This window comes from Macrobrachium rosenbergii, chromosome 59 (assembly GCF_040412425.1).
Source record: "Macrobrachium rosenbergii isolate ZJJX-2024 chromosome 59, ASM4041242v1, whole genome shotgun sequence".
Lineage (NCBI taxonomy): Eukaryota > Metazoa > Arthropoda > Malacostraca > Decapoda > Palaemonidae > Macrobrachium > Macrobrachium rosenbergii.
Genome location: NC_089799.1, coordinates 37499614 through 37512839, shown reverse-complemented (window position 1 = coordinate 37512839; position 13226 = coordinate 37499614). Strand labels below are relative to the sequence as shown.

Below are 13226 nucleotides of genomic sequence, written 5' to 3'. Positions count from 1 at the left end.
CCTGTCTGATCCACTTCCTCATAAAACAACATAGTTTCCATACTTCCACCCTATTTTTTACGTGTCTGCCTTTCCTTTTTCACCCTGTATTTCTGTACACAGGCTTCCTGTCTGCATTGCAACAACTTACCCTATAATCTGTTTTTTCTTTACGAGATTTCTTACTTCCTCCTCCCATATTCAATTTTTATTCCTTTTCCCACTCTCCTTAAATAAGAAGCACTGCAGGTTCTATGGCCCTATCCTGCATTGTAAATGCACTTCACAAAACTCTCAAGATTCCTAGTCTATAAGCCTAGCCCATTTTTCATCAATTATCTGTTTATGTTCTCCTCACTTCTTCTTTTGTTAAACTCACCAGTAATTACTAGACAACCACATTTTCACCCCTTCCTCTCCAACTTGAACTTCTAGTTATCTTGACTTTTGCGTCAACCAGACAATAATCAGATATACTTCTCTTCTCACCACTGCATCTGCAGACTTCAAGAAAACTCTGAAAACTCTGTTTTTAATGACTCGAACACTAGAACCTATCTAATAACAATGTTCATGTTAAAAAGTGTTCCATTTAGTTTATGAATAGGCTTTTAGACTTGGTTTGTAACCTAAGTTTCATTGATTTTTTTTTAACAGTCTGTAGGAGAGGCTTTCGAGAAAGTGCACAGAGGATTCTGGTTTCAAGGAGTCACAAAATACATGTTTGTCTTCACTGACACCATAGTAACGAGCGAATTACTGATAAGTCATCCAGTGCTAGGTAAGCTATTTTTGTGTAAATGCCATATGCTCCTTTTTAGGAAATTTGCTTGGGCTCACGAAAATTAAACACTGAACATTTTTTTAAGCAAAAATATTACTTATTATCACCTTCCAGGTTGTGGTTATTCAATTTTTAACAACTGGCAGATTTTGGATAGCACAGAATGTTAGATAAGGAACACCAAAGGATATAAATGGAGCGAAAAAAAAAATGTACAAATTACAAGCAAATGAAGCATATCCGAAGATGACGTCAACTATTTATTGTTGTGTAGTTCCCTGGCTAACAGGGATTCGCAGTAAGAACATATCATTTTTATATGTGACTGATCTTACTTTTCTCTCCTCACACCAAGGTAGCAGTTTCAACTTGGTAGTTATGTCAGAAACACCTGAGGGCAGCAACCTCTCAGAGATCCGGAGGACACCGAAGCTGGATTTCGTTTTCTTCCAGACCTGTCCGTATTGTAAGGATGGAAATCCTCGAGTTAACTACATCGCCCACTGGAACAGCGTTAAAGGGTTCCTCTTCTCGAAACCTTTTTATCCCGATCTCTTTCTGGTAACATTACATGCTTCGGATCTTTCCTGGATACTGACCCCAAGGGGTGTTCAGTACAAGCCCGTTGGGGATTATCGTAAAAACATAAACAAAAGACCGTAAATATCATAAAGATAGTGACCCCATTTAATGTTAGTCCTAGATAACGACGCCCTGGGGGTCACTATTTAGGAAAGATCCCGTAATTCTTGTTAGTTTTTACTACATTATCGAGTAATCGAATGAACCCTTTTTCATTGCAGATGAGATGATCTTTCAAGTTCTCAGTCATTATTGTTATATGAAAGAACCCTAGTGTACATAAAATATAAACTGTTCTCATACAAAATTTCCGGGGAAAACTGTATGCAAGGATCAGCTTTTTTTTTTTTTCAAAACCGATAATAAGAATTTTTAAACTTCCTACATGCTTGCTAGGGAAAGAAAATTTTGAAAGCTCACTTCGGAGCTTTGTCAAAATAACAGACCTACCAATTTCCCCAGACCTTCAACGGGCACTTATTCCGAGCAGTGACCTTAGTGTACGAGCCATTCAGCTGTTACCACAAGGTGAGCGACGACATTCTAATTCCAACTGGGAGATGTGTCGACAATACCATGTTGCATGAGATGTCACTCGCCCTAAACTTCACTTACAAATTCACGGAACCCCGTGACGGACAGTGGGGCCACAAACTGGACAACGGGAGCTATACCGGTGAGTGGGATGGTAATTAGCTTGCAGATCAGCAAATGTGTTTGTCTGTGGACTGCACCCATTCATACCATAATCACTCACCAAAAAAACACCGCTTTTGAAGCTTGTGGGCGGATCATCGTTATAAAAAAGGAAATAATTAATTAACTGATAAATAAATAAATAAATATATAAATAAATAAATAAACAAATAAATAAATAAATAAATAAATAGCTCAATAAATAAATAAATACTGTTCGGGTACAAACACAAAAAGGGTCGTCCCGAAACAAACTGAATTTATCTTGCAAATGATCGTGATAATTCCTGTGTAAACTGATTTTAGAATTTGATGTTTGAACTAGAAAAAATTCGAATATCATTTTGAAGCAAAAATGCATCATCACTTTAATCTGTTACTTCATAAAATTTAAATACAATAATTCCAAAAAAATGTGTAAGCGTAGTTTTGTATGAACACGACGTAAAATGTACGATCACGAAAAATAATATTATCGGCATTTTATAAATAAACTTTCCGCGTCGATTTCTGAAATAGTTTTACTAATTATCTTCATAGTATGTTCTAAATATTACTGCACCGGGGAATACAGAAAATACAAAGATAATAAATTTAAAAAAATACAACTCAAAATCATATCATATCTTGTTTCCCAGTTGTATCACTGGTTGGCCAGCCCTGTGAGAACTAAATAAATTAGCTCAGTGAGTTGGTAAAACTACTTTATAGTAACACTGTGTCACTGATTTTGTGGTCTGTGCGCATGTTTTTCAGCAACATATGAGAGAGAGAGAGAGAGAGAGAGAGAGAGAGAGAGAGAGAGAGAGAGAGAGAGAGAGAGAGCATTGTTACTTGAAGGTTTATGGGTTTTCTGAAACAAAGAAGTACTTTAACGCCAAGAAAAAAAAAATATGTAAAGATAAGAGTTGGATAGTGCGCAAACATCTGTACACTAGTTACTACATTCGTTGCAAGTGTGTGAATGGGCAATGATTCAGAAGTTCAGAGGACACACACGTATATATAAATAAAAAAAAAAAAAAAAAAATATATATATATAAATAAATATATATATATATATATATATATATATATATAATATATATATATATACACATATATATAAATGGATGTGTGTATGTGCCAGAATAACTTTGAAACGCATCGTGCAATTTCAACCAAACTTGTTATACATATGACTTACTATCTGGAAAAGAATACTGTGGGGGTCAGACATCACTGGCACCGAAGGGGTGGGTGTGGGAAGGGGGTGACATGTAAAAACGACTGAAAACAACAGATATTAGTGTCTGATCCATAATTTTTGAGGTTGCTGAGATGAATAGTGACACTCCCGATGCCCTTTAAGTCCAAGTTCAGCCACAATACGAAGGGGTGTGAGAAGGGGGTGACAGGTAAAAATAACCAAAAACGACAGGTATTAGTGTCTAATCCATAGTTTTTGAGGTTGCTGAGATGAATCAAGACACTCCCAATGCCCTTTAAGTCCAAGTTCAGCCCCAACAGGAGCGAGGGATGAGAAAGGGTGGGAAGGGGGTGACATGCAAAAATAACCGAAAAAGACAGAATTAGTGTCTAATCCATAGTTTTTGAGGTTGCTGAGATGAAAAGTGACACTCCCGATGCCCATTAAGCCCAAGTTCAGTCCTGATAGGAAGGGAGGGTGGTGAGAAGGGGGTACATGTAAAAATAACTGAAAACAACAGATATTAGTGTCCAAGAGTTTTTGAGGTTGCTGAGATGAATAGTGACACTCCCAATGCCCTCTAAGTCCAAGTTCAGCCCCAATAGGAAGGGGGTGTGAGAAGAGGGTGGGAACCCCCTTCCCACCCTCTTCTCACACCCCCTTCCTATCGGTTGACATGCAAAAAGAACTGAAAACAACGCCTAATCCATAGTTTTTGAGGTTGCTGAGATAAATACTGACACTCCCAATGCCCTTTAAGTTTAAGTTCAGCCCCGATAGGAAGGGGGGTGAGAAGGGTTGGGAAGATGGTGACATGTAAAAATAATGGAAAACCACAGACATCAGAGTCTAATCCATAATTTTCGAGGTTGCTGAGATGAACAGTGACACTCCCAGTGCTCTTTAAGTCCAAATTCAGCCCCGGTAGGACTTGGGGGGTTAAGAAGGGGGGAAATATAAAATGTCAAAAATGCCAGGCAATGTAACTAAAGCCACTATCTTAACAGGAAAGAGAGAGAGAGAGAGAGAGAGAGAGAGAGAGAGAGAGAGAGAGAGAGAGAGTATCGGTTGTCATTCAGTTTTCCTGGGCAGTGACGGGTTGGTCAACTAGTGTGTGTGTATATATGTATATGTTAACCTTTTGGTTCTTACAAAACCTTTTGCTAAGGGGCTGACAGCTCCAAGCTCTTTTCATCCCTTGCTACAACGTTCAGAGTTGTCTATCTAAACTCTAAAGCCACTGAGCAAGTAGCTTACTGCTAGGTTAACAGACTGGGTTTTTAACGGAGCTTTGCCGAGACCCTTCCTTGCTAATATTAAAACCTCTCGCTTGGCAGATGAGAGCAATGAAAATCACACTAAAAAGCTTACTTTATATATCTGTAAATATACACACAGACAAAAAAAAAAAAAAAACCGCTTTAGATACACAAGTTATATCTTTCTAAACTGCATTAAATTTCGCTTTCAGAATACCGACTGTGGTAACTTGAAGATCATTTCCGTCCGTGCCACTAGCATTCTTTTGTGGCTTGTATTAGGTTTATTCCTGGATTTTTATAACTACTGCATGCCACATTTATTTCTTTAATCGACACAACTTTTCATACTTATCAGCCAGACATCACAATGCCTTCACAATCATATCCTCCAGGACTCTAAGCTTTCCTTCGAACATTAATGTAGCCTTGCATATCTTCCTAGATATCAAAGGACATTTTATTACATGATTTTAATCGTTAACCAAAAAGAATGAGTATCTATATTCTTCGATTATTAATACTTGGAGGTTGAATATATCTGATTTTACAATCGTTCCTATTATCGGTACATAAATTTACAACGAAGATTTTTCATTGCAAAAAAACAAATTTAGGAGAGCGTAGAGAACACAGACTTAATTTAGCATCCATAAGAAAAGGAAGAAATTTTGTTTAAAAATGATTCTCCTAGGTGACAAAGGACTGAATTTGAAAATGACAGCAATCATTAAGTCAAAACACACACAAACACACACACAAGAAAACACAGAGTAGGCGACAGTGATCTGGACAGTGACGGAAATGCACACCTGGCAAAATGATCAACTCTAGCGAGTGGTGACCCTCGTGTTTCTTTGGGAAAGCGCATTCATACATATCCTTTTGAATGAGGATGAAGTGATGGCAGATAAACAAACCGTTATTGGGAAAAGGTAGTTATGCTGTCTTCTGCTGGAGCTAGTGAGAGACTGTGTACGATAGTCATGAATAGATCTGCACTGTGTAAGGAAGGCCACTAAGGAGGGCCAGTATTTCTTTACGAAATTTCTTGATTTTTTATATCAGTTCCAAAACGATATTGTCCGATAGCTCCATCTTTTTCTTAGAAGACTGGGAATGGACGACATTAACCTCTAATTCTGCTTCTCTAATACGCACTGTAGCAACCCTATTTTTGGGAAAACTGTAAGAATTACGTCTGTTCATATAATATGTATGTTACGTACATGTATATACACAAATACTAAAAATTAAGCATTTTATCCACGATTTTCTTGGTTCTTTTATTTTGGGGGAGAGAGAGGGAGATAGAGAACCTTGCTAATCGAACAGCTAATTGTCACTAGACTGATTATTCATACAATTCGATATTTCTTGCTGGATGCTGTGTCAATTTCTCTTCAAGTTTATGTAAAAAAAAAGTAATATAACCTCCTATCGAGAAATTATGTGTCTCTCTGTTTTTGTATATTTAGCGCTGTCAGTGAACCATAATCTCAATGCCTTGATCTTTTCATAAGTAAACTTTAATCTTTTTAGTATAAACAGTTCTTGATGTCATTCACTGACACAACAGCTTAGAGCAGGAAGTTTTACTATGTAGAGTCCCTTGTCCCTTTCCTGTCTATTCGACTCTAACATCCAGTACTTGATTCAGGTGTGATCGGTTCAGTTGAGAGGATGGAAGCAGATTTCTCCCTGAACATCGCAATCACCCAGGACAGAGAGGAAGTTGTAGACTGCACCATTGGATATCACATCGAACCGATCACCTTTGCTACTACCAAGCCAAGGCCGCTGAACCAGGCTTTTGCGCTCATTAGGCCTTTTAGATTAGGAGTAAGAAATACCATGTGACGAAAGAAGTAACTGAATCTGTATTGGGGTATAGTTCTGTAATAATTCACACTGATTGGCCACTCAAATGTATTCTCAGTTCCTAAATGCTATTATGATTATGCAACTCATGTGCTTCACAATACTTCATTGTTAATTAGCTGGCATTGCGTAAGTAGATGAAAGTTCAAACTAGGTGTTTCTAGCCTTTGTCTATTACTTCTATACAAATTTTTAACTTTCAATCGACGATAGTTGTCATATTCTAAATTATGAGCAAGTAATCCCTTATGTGCTGGTGTGCCACATTTATTATTAGACTGATAAATCTAATTATTATTAGACTTATTATTAGAATGATAAATCTATGTTTTTAAATTACTTGACAGGAGCAAAAAATGATGTGCAAACTTCTTGTGGTTGCAGTCACGGCAAAATACAACCCTGTGTTTTGCATTTTGCCACCACTGTAACCACAATAAGTTTTCACATCACTTTTTGCTCCTGTTAAGTAACTTAGGAACATGGATTTATCATTCTAATAATAAGTCTAATAATAATTAGGTTTATCAGTCTAATAATAAATGCAGCACACCAGGATTTATCGTTCTAATAATAAGTCTAATAATAATTAGGTTTACCAGTCTAATAATAAATGTAGCACACCAGTACATAAGGGATTACTTGCTCATAATTTAGAATATGTCAACTATCGTCATTTGAAAGTTAAAAATTTGTTTAGAAGTAATATACAAAGGCCAGAAACACCTAGCTTGGACTTACATCTACTTACACAATGCCAGCTAGTTAACAATAAAGTACAGTACTAGAAAGCACATGAGCTACAGAATTCATATTTTGCACAATTTCCTAACCTCAGGTAGTCAAAGAGTTGGTATTACAAACTTCATTGCCTTAAATGACACTAGACCACTTGGAAACCTCAAAAATTTGTTTTTTCACAATTTCTGTCTTAGTTTTTCAAAAGTAAGGTACGAACTACACGATATTATTTCAGGAAGAAGCTAGAGAGTCCATTAGAACTCGAAATTTTGCATTGAAATTTACCAATTAAAAGACCTGAAGACTATTTGGGACGTAAAATCATAGTCAGGATATTTTCCCCTCAGAGGATAGATTAGAGCCTCTGAATAAAAGGTTAAAACAAAATAAGGATATGCCAAGCCAAATGATCAGTTTAAGAGCATAAAAAAATGAGCAACCCCGCTACATTGGCAACTGAAAATAAAGTTTTTTTTTTTTATATAATTTTCAAATTGTTCAGTAACTCACAATAGGAAAGTAAAGCACTAACGATGACAATTCTAAATCTATTCTTTTATCATTGGTTTATTAACTGGGTTAAATTCGTAACTCTCTCAATCTTTACCTGACAATAACAACCTGTTATGCACATCTATAAAATTATACTTTCTTAATTTCCAATTGACTAAATCATTTCTTAAAACACTTCTGAGTTTTCCTGTTGTAGGGTTCAATATCGTGACCTTTCTCCCTACAGACCGAAATGAACTATGGTCTCTTGGCTTCAGGTAATCTAAAATGTTTCCACAAATATAATTTGTTCCTTTAAATCGTCGTAATGCCTTTGATAATGGTTTGCAAGAAAAAAAGAAGAGTAGGCTACAATGGCTAATTATAAATAAACGTTCATATCTACAGGTATGGATAGCTTTTGGGCTGACAGTCTTTTTGGCAGGACCCACATATTATATCCTGTGCAAATATGCGACGTTGCCAGAAGGTGCCCTTCATCCGCCTACTTTGTCCGCAGCTTCCTTCATGACCTTTGCCATATGTATCAAGTGAGTGCAGTGATCTCGTTATTAATCAAGCTCTGCTGTTTAAAAACGAAATAGATTTAAACATGGGATGTACGCCTTTTAAACTTAATACCTCTGATGATGTTTTGTTTTTGCATTAACGTAAGATTCTGTAACATTTCACGTAGAACTGGGGTTTCTGCATAATGTTTCCAAAGATGAAGGACTTACAGGCAATATATTTTACACCCAGCCTCCGTGTTAATCAAAGGGGCTTCTGGAACAATGCAATTTTGGATGTATATCAAACTTTGATAACTTTCTTGTCTCTCAGTAGATTTAAAAAGTGTCTGAAACGTAACATCATATTTTAGAATAATCCCTTGTGACACCTTAAATGGATATTTTCCCCCCAACGCACTCTGTTTTTAGATAGTCAAAACGGGTCAGTAAAGAAGAAAAATATAAGTTTAGCTATGAATCTACCCTAGTTTTGAGATATCAACTATAAAAGTATTAAGGGCCGGCAATCCCTAAGCAGATGCATCCAGGACATAATATAATTATGACAATACAAATTCATCTCCAGCACCCTCTGTTTAAATTTTATGAACATAAAAAAATAGCTTATTTAATTATGGCCTTAACTGATAAATTTGACCTAAGCACTGGTAACTTACAGTGTCACCTTAGATGGCTGTTATTTCCCAGTGGTGAGCCACTTCCTTTAGATCAAATGAATGTCCCAAACTGAAGTCTGAAGGGTCCCCAGGCACCATAATCTGGATCCCAAACTTCAATTCTTTTCCTCTCCTTCGTCGAATTAACATGGGTGGTACAGCATCATCCTCCTGTAGTGAGGCTTTCTGCTTGAAATCCTGGATAGGGTACCACCCACCTTTCAGAGTCAAGCCTTTCCAGATATCTTGTAGCTGAGACAACTACTTCCTCAAGTCCAAAACTGTATAAAGGAGAAAAGTTAAGTATATCTTAGAAGTGGGCGCAGTGAAGAAGTTTACAAAACCAAAATCCATCAAGTCCCTGCAGGAGTTCCTTGGCATGGTCAACTACTACCGTCGCTTCATACCGGACATCGCCCGCATCATATATCCCCTAATCGGAGTACTGAAGGGGAAGCCGAAAACTCCGACGTGGGCAATTCCGCAGCAGCAGGCGTTTGAACAGACAAAGGCAGCCCTTGCCAGAGCCACTACCTTAACATGTCATGACCCCACCGCCCCCCCTGAGACTTACCACCGACGCCAGCAACATTGCTTGCGAAGCCGTGCTGTAGCAGGTAGTGGGTGGTTCCCACTGCCCTCTGGCCTTCTTCAGCTGCAAGTTAAAGCCACCGGAGACCCGCTACAGTGCATTCGACAGGGAGCTGCTGGCAATCTACCAAGCTGTGTGGCACTTCAAGTACCTCTTGGACGGCAGCCCTTTCACCATCCTGACAGACCACAAGCCGTTGGTGCATGCATTCACAAGGGGGGGAGATGCATGATCAGCGAGACAGCAGTGACACCTGGCTGCTATCTCCGAGTTCGGCTGCACCATTAGCAATGTCCCTGGCAAGAACCCAGTGGCCGAAGCCCTTTCAAGAGTCGAGATAAATTCAGTCCATCTGGGCATAGACTATGAGGACCTGGTGAAGGAACAAGCCGCGGACCCAGAAACAGCAGCCTACCGCATGGCACTCACCGCACTGTGGTAGGAAGACGTGCCAACAGGTTGGTCCAGTTTAACACTTCTCTGTGACACCAGCACTGGCCGCCCATGCCCCCTGATACCCGTGTCGAGGAGAAAGCAGACGTTCGACACCATCCACGGGCTGTCCCATCCATCAGGACGAACAACAGTGCACCTGATAGAAAAGTTTGTGCGGCACAGGATCAAGAAGGATGTTCAAGAGTGGGCGAAGAACTGCATACAGTGCCAGACGAGTAAAATCACCTGGCACACGGAATCAGGCATCGGAGATTTCCCTCAACCACGTCAGCGTTGCGGGCACATCCATGTAGACGTCGTAGGGCCTCTGCCACAATCAGGGGGAGCCAGATACCTCCTGACGGTCATAGACTGTTCCACAAGATGGCCGGAAGCAACCCCGATGATGGAAGCATCAACAAACGCCTGCGCAGAACCCCTCCTGCCAAGGTGAATCAGCTGTTTCGGTGTGCCTGACAACATAACTGCGGACAGGCCTGGCATTCTTATCGGAGCTCTGGGTCTCCCTGGCACGCCTGATGGGGACAACTCTCCACAGTACGACGGCATATAACCCTGCACCCAACAGCTAAGTGGAAAGAACCCACTGTTCATTGAGGGCAACTCTGATGGCATGTTGCACCAACGACAATTGGAAGGCACAGCTCCCCTGGGTCCTGCCGGGTCTCTGCACCGCACCAAGGGCAAACGGCGAAGAATCACCTGCAGAGAAAGTCTACGGCAAAACACTGGCCGTACCAGGAGAGTTCTTCCCCATGGAGCCAGACATCACAGATACGCCCCTTCCAAGACTGAGGGAAACAGCAGAGGTTCGTGCCCTGCTGAAAGACTTTCGTGGACAGGACCCAAGTCTACAGCCCAAAAGGCCTGGATTCCTGCACACACATCATCAGGATCGACGCTCACTGCCCACCCTTGACCAGACCATACAGAGGCCCATACCGTGTTGTCAGTAGGGTATCCAAGGCCTACCTCATCAACATCCACAGGCGGGAAGACTGGGTTTCTGTTGACAGGCTAAAGCCACCCTTCCTGATGGACAGTGGAACTTGGGAGGAAACTGGCAGGTGTCCCAGAGTTCCTCCACAAAACAAGGCCTCGGATGAACCCATCAGCATCCCAAAACGTGGTCGAGGACGTCCCAAGGGCCGCACTAAGGAAGTCATCCATTTGGCAAAACCACTGGGCGATTCAGCAGTCGAAGCCGCCCCACATCCGCAGGTATCAAGAACTTGGGGTTGGCTCCTGCTCCCAAAGAGGTTCCATGATTGATTTTCAAGCAGTCTTCCTATCATTATTTCATAATAATTGTCTTGGGGGGGGGAGTACTTGTAAAGACATCAGACATCTCTTCATTTCGCATCAATCGCGTTCATGCATCGCACTTATTAACATGTCAAGAATCTCATGTAAATATTCATTTGTAGAATTTCCTGGCCTTTCCGCCGATATATATTTTACCATTGTATGTATGTTATGTCTCTTAAAATTGCCAACTGTTTGACTGTCAACAAACACAAATTGCTCAGAGTGTGGGTCACAGCAATCGGAGGCCAGGCACTACGTTTCCGTCCGCACTCTACCATGCATACCTGAGCCCAGGTGAATAAATCAGTTAATATCCAGTTCGACCTTTTTGTCCTCACAAAACAAATTCCCTCCGAAAACTAACTAAATGTATAATATTATTCATATTTTCTTACAGTCAAAGCGTGAACTGGATGTCAATTTCTTCAACACGTATCTTCATGGGCGCCTACTCATTCTCAATGTTTGTGGCCGTGACAATGTACGTCGCCATGTTAACTGCTAGTCTCACCTTACCTACGCTCTCCCCAACTTTGAATACCTTGGAAAAACTCGTGAGAAAGTGACTTCAGCTGGGGCATTCAGGTAACTGGAAAACTTCTACCAAGAAAAACTGCAGTGTCATGCATATTTAATATTAATGTGTGACTGTCAAATATATCGTCTACTACTATAAAAATAAATAATAAAAAATAAATCTGTTTGAATGTGTGTATATGTTTTAGAGAGAGAGAGAGAGAGAGAGAGAGAGAGAGAGAGAGAGAGAGAGAGAGAGAGAGAGAGCACAATGTTTCATATATAACAGCTATAAAGTTGCTGAATCATATGATCTAGTTGTAAGATTAAGAGCAGAACAGAACGTGGGGCCTATACAAACATCATTAGCAGGCCGGGATTCTAAGGAGCTTATAGCTGTCTGATCGTCAAAGAAATAAAACAGTGTTAAGTAATCGCCCACAGGTAAGAGTATACGTTCCTTTCGGGTCGAGGAACAACTGGAATGCTGGTACATCAAGAAAATGCTTGAGATATTAAAAAATAAGAGGGAGGAATGATCAAAATAAGGCCCACGAGTTCATGCTGCCATGGGATTCTCATTTTTCTCGGAAGCATGTGGACGTTGCGATTTTGCAAACGGTGATATTCAGCCCATTTGCTCCGTGAGTAATTCACTTAGATTTACTTACATGAGAGAGAGAGAGAGAGAGTTAAGTATACCTTAGTTTAACTAGACCACTGAGCTGATTAACAGCTCTCCTAGGGCTGGCTCGAAGGACCAGACTTATTTTACGTGGCTAAAAACCAACTGGTTACCTAGCAACGGCACCTACAACTTATTGTGGAATCCGAACCACATTATAGCGAGAAATGAATTTCTATCACCGGAAATAAATTCCTCTAATTCTTCATTGGCCAGCCGGAGACTCGAACTCGGGCCTAGCAGAGTGCTAGCCGAGAACTCTGCCGATTTGACCAACGAGAGAGAGAGAGAGAGAGAGAGAGAGAGAGAGAGAGAGAGAGAGAGAGAGAGAGAGAGAGTCTGACGAAAATAGTATGATTCTGACGGCACTCTGAAGTCTCGCGTGTCTCTCTCGCTCTCTCTCTCGTTGTAACCCACAATATTTGCTAAAAACAAAGCGCTTTATTAATTGCCTCGGGTTACAAATGTCTTGGGATTTTCTGGGACACACACACACGTTTCTTCCCCTGTCTTGTTCTGGGATTGAAACATGGGCGGTCCTTGTGCACCGCCCAGTGGAATTATCGTAAATTACTAATTTCGTTTGACGAATATACATGACTGTGCATAATGGCACGATTCTTGCTCTGAGAGACAATGCTTTCATAGAATTTAAGGTTCATTTCTATAATATAAAATCTTTTTCGGCGTCATGTAGAGTGCTTCCTTATGAATTACTCCTATGGGTAATTTTTGGCATTTAAAATGAATCAGTATACATACATACAAACATATACACATATATATATATATATGTATATATATGTATATATATATATATATATATATATATATATATATATATATATATATATATATATATATATATATATATATA

At 39.8% G+C, this 13226-nt stretch overlaps 1 pseudogene; it reads left to right on the top strand.

Annotated features, from left to right (window-relative positions):
* Positions 1–646: 646 nt before the first annotated feature.
* The window catches only part of LOC136837688 (glutamate receptor ionotropic, delta-1-like), a 20983-nt pseudogene continuing 8403 nt past the window's right edge, over positions 647–13226 (top strand).